General features: G+C 39.9%; 1 protein-coding gene across 10 annotated transcripts in view; it reads left to right on the top strand.

Annotated features, from left to right (window-relative positions):
• Positions 1-779: 779 nt before the first annotated feature.
• Positions 780-18,481, top strand: part of beta-Spec (spectrin beta chain) — a 636,597-nt gene continuing 618,895 nt past the window's right edge. For 9 of the 10 annotated variants that reach the window (XM_067155517.2, XM_067155514.2, XM_067155515.2 and 6 more), the window contains exon 1: positions 780-909. The gene's annotated coding sequence lies outside the window, so the exon portion shown is untranslated. The remainder of the gene's footprint in view (positions 910-18,481) is intronic. The other variant, XM_067155509.2, reaches the window with a different exon arrangement.

Genomic DNA, 18,481 nt, shown 5'->3' with positions numbered 1-18,481 from the left:
ATCTTAATATATGATTTTAAAAAGTTAAGAATGTAGTTTCAGATTTCATCCACTGAATTATTCCGAACGACAGTGAAAAAAGACCAGGACCAGATTGCTATATGGACCACCAACATCCGATAACGGATCGACACTTCAATGATAGAAGCAGCTCAAAAATTGAAATACGGTACTTCCTACGTTTCATGTCTATACGTGTTGTAATAAAATAATCTGGGAATATTAGTGACTTTCTTTTTTTTTTTTTTTTTTTTTTTTTTTAGTGGTGGTTTCTGTTGATATCTTGCAAGTAGGTCTACTTGAGCGCTGATGTGAAATTACTTTTACTGCAGTAAAAGCGGTAATGCCCTTGACACATAAACATAGAAGTTATTCCTATATTATGAGAGACACTTGTCATTTACTATGTGCTCCCGAGCTTGAATATTGAGGAATAATTATAATTACTAGTACGCATCGTAATCAAGTGAGTATTAACTCCAAATAGAGAATAAATTTTCATTACAACCACGCCCACTTCAATTCCTTCTTCATTCATCACATGCGGAAGCGACGATGACATCACCGTAAGCATCTGTATTCGTTCGCCCAGGGGTGTAAGCACGACTTGATCCTTTTTTTTTAAAAATTAAAGAGCTAACTAATACCTGAATGATAGGAATAATCTGCATGGATATTGCAGTCACTGTTATATTACAAGCAACAGAAAAACGTCATGTGCATTACGCTGGACTATATTTTATGCGGAATCGTAAACACTGCGCAGAAAAGCGACTTTAGGGTGCGCGTCGGTCCGGGTGGACTAGGGAGTTTACGGTCAAGTAGGATTTACAAAATTGAGCTGTTTGTGTATTGTGATTTGTGAATCAGTAGTATTAACGCCTGTAGCATTGTAGACACATTTTTAAGGTAAGTTTTTCTTTCGTATCTACTTCCGTTTGTGTCATATTACAGCAATTCTGTTCGAAAGGGAGTTCAGTCTATTTAGGAGTTATGGCCGGTAAGAGCTGCCATGGAAGGTGTAACCTTTTGCTGAAAATGAACGAATGTACACCACACACAACCGGGATTTGATGGTGTGAATATGTTTCTGATATCTGATTGTTGGACTGTTAAATTTGTGGATATATTAGTGCATTTCCTACTTTTTTTTCTTTTAGGTGTGGTTACTCCTTTTTTATATCCTAGCCTGCATGACGTTACTGCTTGTGCTACTGTCTCTGTTCAAATGGCGTTTATTAAAGCATAAGATTATGGGTATAGTCAAGAACGACTAAAAGTTCATTGACTACTTTCATAATTGTTGGGGTACTTCAGTCGCCCATTACAACATAACCTATGTACATAACATGTCCATTGGTTACTACATGTCTATAAATAGCCTAATCATACTCTTGATTGCATAAAACCACATGGCTCACGCCCTGCATTCCAAACGTAGCACTAGCAATCTGATAAGTTATTAAAGACTTTGTAAATGTTGGATGAAACTTCAAACTTTTTAAGTACTTTTTAAGGTCTGTACTTAATTTACCGAGTGTTCGAAAGAGAATACACACTTTACAACAAGAGCATCTGCATTATGGTTGGGAAAATGACTGAGGGATTCCAGAATCGATTTCATCATAGTTTAAATATTGATAATGGTTATCAGACATATTACTCTAATTGTTGACGTTACTGCAATCAATAAACAATTCTGAAAGTCGTTGTCACACACCAGAATTTTGACAGTTGGTCTCGTTTTCCACAAGAGTAAAACTGAGACGATTAACCGGTACAGTAGTACTGGTATGCATAGATTTGTATTTGTTTACAGGTGGCGTTACAATATTTCTTTCAGGAAATATGGTACATAAAACACATTTTTTTTCTAAACGACCTTAGTACTCCCAATTCTTGTTGAGTTAATGAATCAACCCTTCTACTCTTCAGAGTCTATTAGGCCTAACAATTATTCTGATTTGGATTACTACATGCAGACAGTATTTATAACAAAAGTCCTCCCTCCCCCCCCCCCCCCCAGCTAAATTTCTGCCAGAATAATTCAAGCCTTTGTCGATTTCCTCACTTAGAGAAAGTCATAAACGACTTTAAATTCAGGAAATCTGTTGGGGAGTGTTTGGATATTCTGGATATTTTTTGATAATACAGACCACTATCTGATCTGCAGTGAACTAAGTGGTGGTGGTGGTGATTATTGTTTTAAGAGGAAGTACTCAATCAGACAAGAAAACTGGGAAGGGATCCGTCACTTCGAAAAATGGAGATAGGCCTACCGCTCAAGGAAAGACATAGGTCATGAAGTGCGTGAATATGAAAGACTTTCTAGCCCTTGGTACCTAATAGGGTCGGAAAAGAACAAGAGTTGACCAGGGAAGATAGACAGGATAGATGAAAGTGAGGAACCTGACACATGTAAGCTGGAGCAATGCCAGGACTTGACTAAGGACCCCATGGTCGCCACACCACGCTCCTAATTTGAGCCCCTGGAGCAACTTTGTCGCCTCTTAAGAGAGGCAGGAGATACTGTTATTCTACAGCGCCCACCCAGATGCGGATGTGAACTAAGTATCACTAGGTTTAGGTTGGGGAAAGTGAAGTCACTGCTGCATCTTGATTCAATCTCGGTTACTATACTACCATCCTAGGAGAATAAACATCCTAAATACTTGAAATGATCTGCCTGTTCCAAAATTGAATCGGTCATTTGGAAAAGGGCACATGTCCACAAAAGTAAATTTTACAGGAGAGACAAAAAAGTGAATAAATGGTGAATGAGTGAAAGTACCAAAGCTGCATTTTGGCAGTGCATTTTACAGGTAAAGGGCCTTTTATTCCCATAATACGAATTTCAGATTCCATCCCTAAAGGACAAAAATTCACATTTTGTTTCCTGGAGTTATGCCCTTTTCTAAGGGAATAGAATGTTCTTAGGAATTAAACACACATTTTTCATCCCTGTCTCTTTAATTTTGTTTTAAATTACATTTTATCATTGCAATGTCTCTTTTTAATCAACCTGTAGTACTTAGAAATTGGAGAATTACAAAAATATCCCAAACAATGCACATAAATGGTTTTGATAAACAAAACCAGTAATATTGTTCATTAGGTACATCTTATAAGATATTATATTTTTCACTACATTTTATATTAGCTCTTTGAAAAATAACCTTATAACCATTATAATGAATAGATTATTGTCACAGACTGTTTGTACATTAACAATAAAAACAATAACTTCAAATAGCTTCTCTCGTAGGAGATCAGAATGCTTCTTGCAGTGCTTCTTGCTTGGTAGTTGGCCAATTGTTTACAATGTCGTGGTAGAAACTAATAGGCCTATGTTCATCACCGATATACTGTAGCAATTTTCTTATGTCGTTGACCTTCTTAATATTAATGGCAAGTTTTCCATTATAGGCTCAAAAGTCAAGTAGTGTCGGTAAAATGGGACGAAGCCCAGGCGGCTTGGACAAAAAAATGTTTGACAGTTCTGGGAGGCTGGAGATCCACTTAAAACACTGTTAGAACTCTGGGTGCTGCACAGTCATATTGAAATTCATTGTACCCAGAAATCTGGAAAGATATTTTGTCCTTTCTAGGTATGTTTTTTTCCAAAAGAAGCAGTTGATCAAACTGATCTTTTATAATGTATAGGCCACCCTCTTTTGAAATCAATTATCTGAAGTGCCCACATGTTTCACAGAAAATTTACTGGTACTTGATGATTGCACAATTATGCTAATGTACTGTTCTCGGGTGTAAATCCTATCTTCCTGACGTAGCTTACGTTTTACTACTGCAAAATTTCTATCACAGTCATTGAAGGAATGTCCTCTAATGGGAAAGTAATGATATATTTGTTTAAATCGCCCACTTGATGCCCCAGCTAATAGAAAACGTACCACTGTGTTATTCTTTTGTCCCGGACATCCGTCCGAAAAAATATGAAGCTCAGTAACAGTTTCTGCGACACATTCATTAACGTAGTCATTAAGAAATGTGCATACTTCATTTGGCCCTTCATGATATGAATAAAATCTGGCTTTGTTTGTTTTTAAATTGTGAATGCAAAATGCAAATACCCATAGTTGCCTGTAATAGAAAACCTCCTGCACGGGAATATGAGGTAATGGAAGGTTTTGCACGTAATCTGTTACGATTCCTGCTACTTGATTGTTCTTCAGAGACTGAGCTTTAATTTCTTTATTTTCTTATACTTCCTGGCTTGTCGTTTATGTACTATATATTCAGCTGTGGCAACAAGTTTTGCAGTATCATTTAAATGCACACTGCGCATTTTCTGTTTATATTCCTCGCAAAAAAGAGCAGATATCTATCTGAGGCCTACCAAAAGGTAATACGTAATTCTCTTTAAAGTATTTTAGGAAGAACTTATATTTCACTGTGCCTTTCATGTTCAGAAACTTATTAACATACATGTCATACATTGCTCTCACATTCAGGTTAGCAGGCAGGTACTTTTCAGTAGTATTGTTGGAATAATGCACCTCTTTTACATCAAATGATTCTATGAACTGGCTAATACTCATACAAGTTTCTCCAGTAATTACGTTGTGTCGGGACCCTATAGATGTCCCTCGTTTGTCTTTTGGTGACTCATTAGCAACCAGTAACAAGCATAAACGTCTAGTTTTCTTAGAACTTACACCATGTAAACTGATGAAAGCTTGTTTGCATGCTGGTACTCGCCGACTGTTCAGGCAAATATAATACGTGAAACTGTGTATTTTAGGTTGTGAAACAGAAGCCTCTGGATTCTTTCATTCTCTTGCAATCTCCTTAAACTCAATAAGACTTTGTAAATATGTGTCCTGTGCATCCTTAGTGTCAAAGTTATTAACATAGCTCAAAATAGTAATTTTATCTTCTTCCGTCAATCTGTTAAAACACCCTCTGGGACATCTAAAACGCAAAGGAAAATATTTTGTATAACCTAAGTATAATGTGTGTAGCTCCTATTATTATTATTATTATTATTATTATTATTATTATTATTATTATTATTATTGTTACCATGTTTTTGCGGTAGTTATGCGTGAAAGAAGGTGCGAGGTGGTGAACAGGTCTCAAGCTACGAAAGTAAAATTAATTTAAAATTTAACAAGGTTATATTTTCTTTTCAAAATTAAGAAATAACAAGTACGGCAGGTACAGAGTAGCAAGGCAACAAAAGGAGCAATTACAGTATTTACAGTATTTGGGCTTCGAGCCCCGAATTCACCCTTCTAGGGCAATTAGCCCAACATTACTCCAAAATAAGTTTTACCAGAGGGGCCGAAAACCCCATTCATGTTCCAGAGCACTTGCTCCAAATTACACAGAAAAGCCTCCTCGAGGCATACAACACTTAATTTTCAAGAAAGAGCCACACGCTCTCAAACTTTAAGCCTCTCAAAGGCCACACCAAACTCCACCTTCAAGTTGTCCTCTTAGGACATAGACACAGGGGTAACATACCCAACCTACTGAGGTCTATTAAATGAAAAAGGGTAATTACATGACCTCTAAAATAACAATTTGAGAGGAGGCGATCTGCACTCCTAATGTATTTGTTTCAAAACCTAATTTGGCTCTAGGCCACTAATACAAGGGCTAATCCCATACTACAGAGGTGACTTAAGAAGGAAACAATTTACATTACGTTGAAGAAGAATAGGTAGAGAAAAAAATAAGTTCACCTCAAAACAATATGAGTGGGAGCTCGAGAGGGTTAAGCACTCTCTATCCCAATATGTAGTTTAAAAGATAGAATAGATACAAGTTTCTTTACATTTTAAGGAAGGTTACATAATGGAAAAACTTCGGACCCGCCCCGAGAGTTAAACTGCTGAGCTAGCAAAGAAAGAAGTTATTAATCGGCCATTACCTGTTGTTGACCGCTGCCGACGAAAGAGGCGCTTCCCGCCCCCTGCTATGTACTTTACACACAGAAAGATGGAACAGAAGTGGCCGCGAGACCCTAAAATCAGCAGTTTATATACTCTCGCGGAAAGTTCGAGGCGTTAGGGGAATGAGAACACCCTCCCACAAAAACTTTATTGGGTAGGGTACAGCAACATATCCCAGTTGGGGGAAGATACATCGGATTGGTCAGAAATTAATTAAAGAAATTCGGGGTTGGCTAAATACAAAACAAGGGGAAAGAGAGGGGTATACAGCCAACTTAAACAATGACTGAAAGAAATTTAACAAAGAACAAACTTATGAATTCAAAATTTCTCCAAAAAAAACCAGTTCTTTCACTCCGCACTAGGGTGCACTATTGCTGATCTTCAGTAGTGTCCTCTAGAAGAGAAAGTTCACACTTCTTACTACAAGCAAAACAAAAATACGTCGAAAATGACACAGTTCAAAAACTCCAAAATTTCCAGGTTCTGAGAAAGTAGAAAATTAATACCGTAGATAAAGTTCAGACTTCCTCCAGCAGAGGAGTTTCAATTAGCGCACATTTTAAATTAGCGGCGTGGAGGTGTACCGCCCGGTACAATTATTATTATTATTATTATTATTATTATTATTATTATTATTATTATTAGTTACGGAGTTATCCGTGGTAGTTAGAGGTGAAAGAGGGTGCTGGGATGAATAGGTCTCAATATATGAAATTAAAGTTAATTTAACATTTAACAAGGTTATATTTTCTTTTCAAGATCAAGAAATAACAAATATAACAGGTACTCAGTAGCCCAACAACAAATCGAGAATGTACAATTACAGTGTTACAGCATTTGGGCTCCGAGAGCCAGACACACAATTCTTGAGCAGAAAGCCCAACTTTACCCGTATACAAGATTCAGCCAAGGGGCAGAAGACCCCAATCATGCTCAAGAGCACTTGCTCCCAATTACATAGCAAAAGCCTCCTCGAGGCACACAGAAACAAATTTCTTTGGAAGAGCAACCTGCTCTCAAAGTTCCAGCCTATCAAAGGCCACACCAAACTCCACCTTCAAGTTGTCCTCTAAGGACATAAACACAGGGGTAAAAGTACCCAACCTACTGAGGCTGGTTTAGTAAATAAACAGGAAAATTACAAGGCCCCAAAATACAAACTTGAGTGGAGGCGAAACTGGCACTCCGAATATACTTTATTAAAACCCAATTTGGCCCTAGGCCACTTATACAAAGGCTAATCCCATTCTACGGAGGTGACACGATAGAAAACTTTATGACATTACGAGTAGAAGGGAAACAGTTATGAAAACGTAGTCACCTCAAAACAACATGAGTGGGAGCTCGAGAGGGTTAGGCACTCTCTATCCCAATTTGTAGTTTAAAAAGAGAGAATTTATACCAAGAGTCTTTTACATTTTAGAGGAAGGTTACATGGTAAAAGGTATCGAACCTGCCCCGAGAGTTAAACTGCTGAGCTAGCAAGAAAAGAAGTTATTAAAAGGCCATTACCTTATTGAAGAACTGCTGCCCGACTAAAGAGGCGCTTCCCGCCCCCTGCTACATAATTTACACACTGAAAGATGTTACTGAAGTGGCGCAGAGACCCGAAAATCAGCAGTTTATATACCCTCGCGGAACATTCGAGACCTTTCAGGAATGATAACACCCGCCCACAATCATTTTATTGGACGGCCAAAAGATTACAAGTCAAAACTGAAGAAGAAACCCAGGATTGGTGGAAAATTAATTACAAAATTACTCACTGGTTGAATTCAAAACTGGCGGAAAGAGAAGGGTTATACAGCCAACCTAAACCATGACTGAAAGAAATTTAACAAAGAACAAACTTATGAACACAAAATTTCTCCAGAAACACAGTTCTTTCACTTCGTACTAGGGTGCATAATTGTAGTCCTTCAGTAGTGCTATCTAGAAGCGAATGTTCACACTTCTTACTACAGGCACAACAAAAATACATCGAAAATGACACAGTTCAGAACACTTCAAAATTTACAAGTAGTGACATCTTCTGAAAAACTTGAGAATTAACACTGTAGTTAAAGTTCAGGCTTCCTCCAGTAGAGGAGTTTCAACTGGCGCAAAGTTTGAATTAGCGGCGCGGAGGTGTACCGCCCGGTACAGACCTCCCCCCCAAAAGTCCCTCCAAGGGGTAACACAGAAGAACATAAACTTTTGTTTTAAAACAAGGTCCAAGTTATGCTGTAGAAATAGAAATTAATTGCAGAAGGATTTACTAACAAGTTTTCTTAAAATGATTGGATCCAGTTCCAAAATTTCTTTGTAGTAACTTTTGAAGGAATGTCTTTATGCTTGTAGAAGTTGAATTCAGAAGGAAAAACTTTTAATACTTGAAAGTGAAGAAAAATTTTCGAAGTCCACCAAATATTGCTGTTGAATTCAAAAATGTAGTAATTGTTGATATTAAATGTCCATGTAGCTGATTAAGTACATTCAATGTTGATAAGTTTTGACGGCCAGACGAGCCGCCGCTGCTTGTGTCCAGAGGAGGCCGCTCGGACCCCTCGAGTACCCTGAGATACCGCTCGCCTGCACTATGAGAGGAGCCGTGGAGTTGAAGCACGCCGCACCCGCGGCGAACATACAGGTCGCGGGCAAGTTGCAGGTTGTGCGCCGCACATCAGCCTTGGCCGGGAGGAGGGCTCCGGCTCGCCGTACACTGGTTGGCCTCACTGAAGAGGGGCGGGCCCATACCCCACCTCAGTGGCGGTACGGCGCCGCGCTGCTGCGGGGGCACTGAAACATTAAGATCTCGGTGGCAGAATTTGTTGGACCATAATCCTTTTAGGGCACAGGCTTAGTGGTGAGGTTGAGGGGCCAGCGACGTGGAGATATTTATTTCATTTAAATAGCCACTGTGTGTTGTTGAGCAGGAGACGGGAGCGTGGTAATGGCCATGGTAAGGACAGGATGGCAGTTTAACTGGTTGGGGAAGGTTTTACAATAAATACTTAAATACAAGTAACCAGATTCCAAGGGCAGAAGGCCTCAAAATGAAACCAAAAAAAAAAAAAAAAAAAATAACCTTCCGAATTCTTTCAAAAATGTTAAAGCAAATATAAAATCAGCTACGTTAGCGCGGAAGCTACACAGGTTTCACCTGCGACAGGTGAACCCTAAATATCCTCTCGGTGGCTGGATTGCTTAGCAATAAGGTAACGGGTGTAAGGAAATCGAGAATAATACAAGGCCCATGAAATCTGGGGGCAAGCTTGCCCGCGGGAACAAAATTTTTGACCATCACCTGGTCACCTACCTTCAAATTGGTGGATCTCCGTCCACGATCATATCTTTCCCTAACCTTTTCATGAGACACTTTAAGATTGGCTTTAGCCTTCTTCCAAAGATCTTTAATATTATCTGGATCTATTGTCTCGGGTAGAATGTCACTCAGAGACCAGAGGTTAGAGAGTGGCGTGTTGGGAACAAACTTGAACATCAAAGAAGCTGGAGTAAACTTATGAGATTCATGAACCGCCGAATTCAAAGCAAAAGCTAACCAATGCAGGGACGTGTCCCACCTGGAATGATCTTCATGATGATAGGCAATCAACGCGGACCTCAGATTACGATTAACCCGTTCAGCCAGAGATGGTTGAGGATAATAAGCAGAAGTTGTCACATGAGAGATGGACAGGTCAAAACAGAATTTACGAAATAGATTAGATGTGAAAGCCTTAGCATTGTCAGACACAATATATTGACACGGACCAAAAGAAGCAAAGATAGAATTTAAACAAGTAATGGTGGACTGAGCGGTAGCCAGCTTAGTCGGGAATAACCAAGAAAATCTTGTAAAACCATCTACACATACAAGGATGAACTTGTTGGCATTCCCCTTTGATTGGGGGAAGGGTCCTACGTAATCAGTGTAGAGACGTTCCATGGGGCGCGACGCTTGATGAGAAGACATGGTGGGTTTACTAAGTAAGCAAGATTTACAAGCCTTTACTAGTTCACAAATTTCACCGTCCATACCCTTCCAGATAAACATTTCACGGATTTTTTCACGGGTTTTGAAGATGCCTAAATGCCCCCCTAATGGGGTCTCATGATAGTACTTGAAGATCATTGGCACAAGTACAGCTGGAACTACAACTTTCATTTTTTGATCATGCCTCGACGGGCAACATAAAACACCATTCCTCAATACATAAGGGACAACATGTTCCCCAGAAGAAAGGGTTTCCATGATCGGAGTCAGCGTTGGATCTTCACGTTGATATTTCTCAATATCCCTAAAGAGCATGGGAGCATCTGTTAAGATGGCATTAACCTCAGATAGCATGGACTCGGGAGGTGATGAACTATCGACCGGTTCATGGGTCTCGACGTCGTTGGAAAACATACGGCTGAGACGGTCTGCGACAACATTTTCAGTACCTCTGATATGCCTAACGTCAAATTGGAAGGCAGAAATTCGGATGGCCCACCGGGCGATACGACCAGTACGACGCGGCCTACCTAAGACCCAGCTTAAGGCTTGATTATCAGTCTCCAGGTCGAATTTGACATGTTCCAGATAGAGACGGAACTTTTCTAAGGCAAATAAGACTGCCAAACCTTCGAGCTCATAGATGGAATACTTGGTTTCTTGAGCCGATAGAATCCTAGATGCATAGGCGATGGGTCACCTCCCTAGTTCAGTCTCTTGAAGAAGGACTGCAGCTACCGCCGACGACGACGCGTCGGTTTGGACGATGAATTTCTTCGAGAAATCTGGCATAGCAAGGACAGGGGCATTACAGAGAGCTAATTTTAGGTCTTCAAAAGCGGCTTGTTGCGAAGGCCCCCACTCGAATTTTATGCCTTTCCTACGAAGAAGGTTCAAGGGCGCCGCTCTATTAGCGAAGTTAGGAATAAATTTCCTGAAGAAATTCACCATACCAATGAACCTGGCAATACCTTTGATGTCCTTGGGAGGCTTGAAATCACGGATGGCCTGTGTTCTAGAGTGATCGACTGCGACACCATCGGGCGAGACAATATGCCCTAGGAATGACATAGAGGGTTTAGCGAAGGCGACCTTGGACAATTTCACAGTTAACCCAGCCTTACGAAGGCGATTGAGAACTTCCTTTAGATGATCTAGATGTTCTTCAAAAGTCTCCGAAAATACGACGACATCATCAAGATAGTGGTACAAGTACTCGAATTTGATGTCGGAGAAGACCCTATCTAGCAGTCTAGTGAGTACAGCTGCTCCCGTGGGGAGCCCGAAAGGCACGCGGTTGTATCCATACAAATTCCAATCCGTGGCGAACGCTGTAAGATGTTTGGATTCTTCAGCCAGAGGAATTTGATTATAGGCCTGATTTAGATCCAAGATGGTAAAGAACTTAGCTTTACAAAACCATGAAAAACAAGAATGAAGGTCAGGAAGGGGCACAGATTGTAACACCACCTTCCGATTGAGAGCCCTATAATCAATGACAGGCCTGAAGCCACCTTGGGGTTTCAGGACTAGAAAAATAGGTGAAGAATATGCCGACTTAGAGGGCCTAATAATACCATCCTTTAACATTTGATCGATGATTTCTTTCAATGCCTTCATTTTAGGTGGAGATAGCCTATAAGGTGAAAAACGGACAGGAATCTAATCCGTGACCTCAATTTTGTATTCGATCAGGTCAGTAACACCAAGAGTATCAGAGAACACCTCTGGAAACGACTGATACAACTTACGAATACTGTCAGCGTGCTCCTCAGGGAGATGTCTAAGATCTAACAACATCTCATCCTGGGTAGGCGAAATAGATGAACATGGTGCAGAATTACATTTCAGTAAGGGGATTTTACAATTAGAAGCAAATTTGAAAGTGCACGACCTACTCTGAAGATCGAGCACAAGACTAGTATGGGACATGAAGTCGGCTCCCAATATAATGGGGCAAGACAAATGTTTAGCCACAAACAATTTAACTTTCCAAGTAAATTTAGAAATACGAATTTTGACATTTGAGCCTAAAATTTCTAATGGGGATGAATTAGCCGAAACATATTGAACTGAAGACGAACAATAGTCAGGAAGCTTACAAACGGATTTCAATTTCGAATACCATTCAGCCGAAATAATAGAACAAATACTGCCTGAATCTAAAAGAGCGGTTATAGGCACATTATTTAACTCAATTTTGAGAAAAGGCACAGGTGCGGGGGTATCCGCCACAATCCTAAGACATTCCTTAGGGCCTTCAAAAGATAAATTTGAAGCGTGAGTTTTCCCTGAAATTTTGGTATGTTTACTTAGGACTGAGCCTCGAGAAGAAGAGTTTGCCGACTCAGCCGAAGCCACTAGTCACTTATTATTGTTGGTGGAGGTTGCACCCGAAGCTGAGCAGGAGGGGGTGCTGTTAGCATTAGGGCAGTTCTTGGCAATATGGGAGAACGCGCCGCATTTAAAACAACCTTGGGATAAACTCGCTCCATTATTTGTCCTACTAGATTTGATTAATGGACATTTATTGCGAAGATGGTCAGGCGACCTGCAAGCGTAACATTTACGGGGTGTGATAGGTCGGCGGGGTGTAGGCCGAAAGTTACTAGATGGCGGTGGGGGCTCCTTGGCAACACGTAATGTGTCCGCATACCTAACCCCTTCGGCTGACACAGCCAATGCTTCAAGTTCAGAGAAGGTTTGGGGGCAAGCCGCGAAACACAAATATGACCTATAGGATGGTGAAATACCTTCCACAATAGCATGAACGATTTGGTCTTCGGGAAAATGAAGAGCAAATACCCTAGTATAGAACTTAATATCTTGGATGAAATCTGCCAAGTTTTTATCCAACCGCTGTACGCGATAATAGTACTTCTGAATCAGGGATGACCTCGCACGAGCAGGAATGAAATTTGCAAGAAGGTGTGCATGAAAGTCTTCAATAGATGACTGTTCCGCTATTGCCCTAACAATTTTGTCTGAGAGAACACCAATTGCATAGTGATAAATGATTTGCAAAATTTGACACGGAGAAAGAGAAAAAACAAGGGCATGATCCTGAAATTCAACTAAAAACCTTAAGAATGAAATAACTTCACTGGTAGTGTTAACAGAAAACTTCGAAATACCTCTAAGCAGCATGGCTAATGGATGAGGCAAACTACTGAACCCTGGTGACATAGTAGGTAGAGGTTTAAGTGGCGAGGAAGCTAATTCAGAACGTGCGTTATTCAACGAGGTACGGCGTTCAGACTCGTTGTCCAATGGGGCAGAGATTTGTTGAGCTACAACTGCTTTCATATTTCCTTCTCCTTTGGAAGACTCTTCCTCTTGAACTATGTTTACCGTAGCGGGTTGATCAGTTATGGGAGGAACTTCCCCGGTTAACAATTGGGTAACCTCACTGGACAATTCAGAAAGATTTTCAAGAACCACACTAGCTTCCTTCCTCTGAACGTCATTCAACTTCAGAGACAACAGATCGTTAACTCTATTAGAAAAATGAAATAACCTGGCTTGCACACATTTAATTTGATTAGGAGAAGGGTCATTTTCTTCAAAAAAAACTAACTACAGATGCTAGCTCAGTAGTATTGTCAGTGATCGTGGAAAGAGAGTCGTCAATTTCTTTCTCTCCCAAAGTGGGGATGGAAATGGGCAAATCAAGGGACTCTCTAAGCTTATTTGTGTCTACCGCAACCGTGCCTCCAGATTGCACATTTCTAATTGTTAATTCGTAGATTAACTCCTCCTCGCGCAAATAGTTGAGATGGAGAACATGATGACAAAGCAATTTTGAAGAAAAAAAAACGGAAAAATCAAAAAATTCCAGCAACTGAGAAAATTGTTAGAGTTCGAAAACAAAGCAATGTTTAGCCGTCAAAAGGGGCTAAATTGAGACCCATTCAACCACGCTCTGCTACCACTTGTTACGGAGTTATCCGTGGTAGTTAGAGGTGAAAGAGGGTGCTGGGATGAATAGGTCTCAATCTACGAAATTAAAGTTAATTTAACATTTAACAAGGTTATATTTTCTTTTCAAGATCAAGAAATAACAAATATAACAAGTACTCAGTAGCCTAACAACAAATCGAGAATGTACAATTACAGTGTTACAGGATTTGGGCTCTGAGAGCCAGACACACAATTCTTGAGCAGAAAGCCCAACTTTACCCGTATACAAGATTCAACCAAGGGGCAGAAGACCCCAATCATGCTCAAGAGCACTTGCTCCCAATTACATAGCAAAAGCCTCCTCGAGGCACACAGAAACAAATTTCTTTGGAAGAGCAACCTGCTCTCAAAGTTCCAGCCTATCAAAGGCCACACCAAACTCCACCTTCAAGTTGTCCTCTAAGGACATAAACACAGGGGTAAAAGTACCCAACCTACTGAGGCCGATTTAGTAAATAAACAGGAAAATTACAAGGCCCCAAAATACAAACTTGAGTGGAGGCGAAACTGGCACTCCGAATATACTTTATTAAAACCCAATTTGGCCCTAGGCCACTTATGCAAGGGCTAATCCCATTCTACGGAGGTGACACGATAGAAAACTTTATGACATTACGAGTAGAAGGGAAACAGTTATGAAAACGTAGTCACCTCAAAACAACATGAGTGGGAGCTCGAGAGGGTTAGGCACTCTCTATCCCAATTTGTAGTTTAAAAAGAGAGAATTTATACCAAGAGTCTTTTACATTTTAGAGGAAGGTTACATGGTAAAAGGTATCGAACCTGCCCCGAGAGTTAAACTGCTGAGCTAGCAAGAAAAGAAGTTATTAAAAGGCCATTACCTTATTGAAGAACTGCTGCCCGACTAAAGAGGCGCTTCCCGCCCCCTGCTACATAATTTACACACTGAAAGATGTTACTGAAGTGGCGCAGAGACCCGAAAATCAGCAGTTTATATACCCTCGCGGAACATTCGAGACCTTTCAGGAATGATAACACCCGCCCACAATCATTTTATTGGACGGCCAAAAGATTACAACTCAAAACTGAAGAAGAAACCCAGGATTGGTGGAAAATTAATTACAAAAATTACTCATTGGTTGAATTCAAAACTGGCGGAGAGAGAAGGGTTATACAGCCAACCTAAACCATGACTGAAAGAAATTTAACAAAGAACAAACTTATGAACACAAAATTTCTCCAAAAACACAGTTCTTTCACTTCGCACTAGGGCGCATAATTGTAGTCCTTCCGTAGTGCCATCTAGAAGAGAATGTTCACACTTCTTACTACAGGCACAACAAAAATACATCGAAAACGACACAGTTCAGAACACTTCAAAATTTACAAGTAGTGACATCTTCTGAAAAACTTGAGAATTAACACTGTAGTTAAAGTTCAGGCTTCCTCCAGTAGAGGAGTTTCAACTGGCGCAAAGTTTGAATTAGCGGCGCGGAGGTGTACCGCCCGGTACAATTATAATATGGACATATCTGCAGCTTGATCAAGTTTTCCTAGCGTCAATAGATTTACCAAAATGGTTAATATGTGACAATCCTTTAATCTTAATAGTTTTAATTAGAAAAGGCTGATAATTTGTGCGGTTAACTACTCCTTTCTTTCTTCTCTTGCATACTGTAGTATTATCAGAATCTATACTGTTACTACAATCACTTGAGCAGGCCATGTTTACAACTGCAACATACAAGCAACACCTCGGAGTCAGCTGGAAGGCGGTAGATGTTCCTACTGGCGGGAACTAACACAGCGCGCTGCCAGCGCTCGCTGCGATCCATTGGAAAAGGACATGCAGTAGGATATGTCACCTTCTTGAATGGAATGATGAAATTGGCAGATCCTGTGCTTCATACGTAGAAGTCTTGGACGTGTCTTTTTCGCGTGGATCAATGTGTCTACATTTCAACTTCACGAATGAGAAAGCATGCATTTGGAAAAAAGTGGACATGTGTCCTTTTCCAAATGACTGATTCAATTATATTTCCAACTTGACATCAATTCTTAGATTTCTTAACTACACACATAACTTTGGTCTTGGAAGGGCTAATTTTCATATCATATTCATTGCACCAATTTTCGAGTTTCAAGATATTAGAATGCAAGCTTTCTGCACAATCTGGTTGCTACATTCCCACCTAACTGCCACTTTATACCTTTCAGGGCCGGTATTATAATAAAGGTTTAAACTGTTGGTTCAGTTTAAACTTCGGTTTATCTGTTAGTTGTGTATTATAAAACTTAATCTTAAGTTTAACTAGAGATTAATTTTACTGCCACTCATCTACTGTTTAAACTGAAGCTTAAGAATACATAACCTTACAACATGGCAGAACGAATGGATCTCGAAGATATTTTTGAGGTGTTTGAAGAAATACTAAGCGATGACGAAGAAGTGGTTCAAATTATTGAAGACCACGGGCACTAAGAGTTTTCTTAGCAAGGAGACGTCACTTTCATATATGGAATGAAAAATAGTTTTAGGCTTACAAAACAGGCTGTCATAACCCTATTTCAGCAAATTGGTGCTAGAATAAAAATATGCAAGGAAAAGGTAAGAATATAAAAATGTCTTTTGAACTGTTTGAATGTCAAACGTGTAAACTTTAGAAAATAAAGTAACTTCCTTCTATTTCAGAAATCATACTGTAGAACCCCTCAGTCAGCTACTAATAGCATTGCGGTTTTATGCCTCCCTTTGTATGTTTATTAAAATGGGAGATTTTGGAGGCAACTGTTTCACGGACTATATGAATATTTATGTACTAATTGCACAAGCAATTCTATTTCCTTACAAGTAAAATTAGGACAACGTATATTGCTTTTATCTGCCGTTTTACCTACAAGAAGTAGACAAAACATCGATAGTCATCTTTTCTTGCAAGTCACTACTACCAAGATCGTATATTTCCTTCTTCGCCTCATTTAACTTAGGCTGGCCGTTATAAGACTCAACATCGGTTTAAACTCAGGTTACAGTTTAACTCAGTCTTCAGTTTAAACCCTCATTATAATACCGGCCCTCAGTAGATGATCCATGTAAACTAAGAACAACAGTGAAACCCCTATAATTACCTTGAACCAAGAAATCCTGCCGTCAATTCTTACTGCAGCCCAGTAGGGGCCTAGTCAATGTAAATGCCTTTGATTGCCATAGTCGCCCAGTACCTACTCAACATCTTTGCCCTTGGTTCTTGTCATATGCCTTCTCTACCTCAACGAAAAAAGCATAACTGTCTATCCCTCTTGTAGATTTTTCAGTTTCCTGGCGCACACTGATTATCTATCTATACTGATCAATGAAATACCTCAATAGTTGTTTCAGTTCTGCCCTTTTTGATACTGTTAAGAATATTTTAAAATGTCCTAGCCTATATCTTCCTCATTATCTCCCCTTATTCCTAACACCTCCAGATGTGTCCTGTTTGACTCTTTCTTTCTTACTGCCATAAGCCCCATTAATATTGATAGCTCCCCATCAAATTTCATTTCGTTCACTAAGTTGTTTCAGAGGACTCTGTTACTCCCATAGGTCTGGGGCTTGTTTAAAATTTACTAAGCTCAGTAAATTCTGTGAAGCAGTATGCTACCCTACTTTCACACACAGTCCCAGTGAAATTGTCTCCTCTAATGGGTTATGAATAAGGCTCGGAAGTTCATGCATTTTTATTTTTATTTTATTTTTACTTTTTTTGGGGGGGGGGGTTTAAAATGTATACTTATACACAATGTGCATGAATTATGGAATTTTCAGTCATTTGAACATGCTTTTATGCTGCATATAACTGCATATTTTCGTGATTTTGATAAATGCATCACATTTTAATATTTTAGCGACTATACGACATATTTCAATCAGTTTAATGGTTATTATTTTTTAAACATCTTTTCCATCTGGTTGATGGTGGCAGTAATATTACGCATGACGATGCAACTTGTCATGTGAGGAGTTGTGATGTCGCAGTGAATCCTCTGTTTCATCTACACTCACGTTTTGTGCTTAGCTGTCGACTGGCTGTTCATTGAGTCGTGCGGTGTTGTGAACTGATTGTGACCAAACTATTTTTTGCGTATAAAGTGTCCGTTAAAAAGTTCTTTAAATGCTGAGAATAAGAGCAACTTTGAGTTGTAGATTAACTAATTTACAGAAGGAGTTCTCAGGTGACTTGATATCTACAGATAATAGAGTAGGGCCTACTGTTCTGTGGAGCGAGTGAGAAAACTATAGGGAGTGACAAAAGATTTCAAACCGGGCGAGTTGGCCGTGCGTGTAGAGGCGCGCGGCTGTGAGCTTGCATCCGGGAGATAGTAGGTTCGAATCCCACTATCGGCAGCCCTGAAGATGGTTTTCCGTGGTTTCCCATTTTCACACCAGGCAAATGCTGGGGCTGTACCTTAATTGAGGCCACGGCCGCTTCCTTCCAACTCCTAGGCCTTTCCTATCCCATCGTCGCCATAAGACCTATCTGTGTCAGTGCGACGTAAAGCCCGTAGCAAAAAAAAAAAGATTTCAAATAGTTCAACACACAAACACAGCAAAACACAAGGAGAATTTAACTAGCAAACTTGCAAATAAAGAGCCTGCTGAACAACAAATATTAGTGTTTAG

The sequence above is a fragment of the Anabrus simplex genome, chromosome 11 (assembly GCF_040414725.1).
Source record: "Anabrus simplex isolate iqAnaSimp1 chromosome 11, ASM4041472v1, whole genome shotgun sequence".
Lineage (NCBI taxonomy): Eukaryota > Metazoa > Arthropoda > Insecta > Orthoptera > Tettigoniidae > Anabrus > Anabrus simplex.
Note: the sequence above shows the minus strand (reverse complement) of the source record. Positions and strands in the feature narration are given on the sequence as shown.